Source organism: Penaeus monodon, chromosome 19 (genome assembly GCF_015228065.2).
Source record: "Penaeus monodon isolate SGIC_2016 chromosome 19, NSTDA_Pmon_1, whole genome shotgun sequence".
NCBI classification, from domain to species: Eukaryota; Metazoa; Arthropoda; class Malacostraca; order Decapoda; family Penaeidae; genus Penaeus; species Penaeus monodon.
Window position 1 is genome coordinate 48,903,935 of NC_051404.1, and position 633 is coordinate 48,904,567.

General features: G+C 28.8%; 1 protein-coding gene across 3 annotated transcripts in view; it reads right to left on the reverse strand.

Annotated features, from left to right (window-relative positions):
• LOC119585298 (methionine-R-sulfoxide reductase B1-like) overlaps positions 1-633 on the reverse strand; it is a gene marked incomplete at its 3' end in the record, with an annotated part of 10,944 nt that overhangs the window by 6,338 nt on the left and 3,973 nt on the right.

Below are 633 nucleotides of genomic sequence, written 5' to 3' on the forward strand. Positions count from 1 at the left end.
TAACTCATATACAATTAATAAGTGGAAAAAAACAAACAAACAAATTACACTAATGCAACTAAGCCATAGTGTGAATAGTTACTTATAAATGATTAATTTTCTTCATTCACTTTCCTTATCAAATAAATAGTTAATCAAGACAAAATTAGACATTCATCATGGCTATTTAAAAGGGGTTTGTTTCCCATTTAAACTCAGGTTAAACCAAAATTCTTATGGTAAGTTTCACACAAAACACTCCACAAAATATTAAGGCAAGACCTACATTTTATATGAATCCCACCCAGCAAAACTGAACAAATAAATAAATAAACAATCATTGTCATTACCACAATTATCATATTTATTATTTATCCATCGATATTCTTCCCTTTCAAAAAGATTAGCATTTTAATTACAATTGTCAGTGACCTCTATTTTTTTCTTCAAAAACCGTCCTGGTTGTTTCTATAGGTCAACAAAATTGTGGAACCACTCTTAAACAAAATGGCAATCAAGTGCAAAATAAGGACCACAATTGAGATAATGCCATATATTGACACGAGTTTTAACATGAGTGTACTGTGATATGAAAATAAGTATGACAGTAAAATGCAAATAAAATATATCAACAATAGGCCAAAGAAATAACCA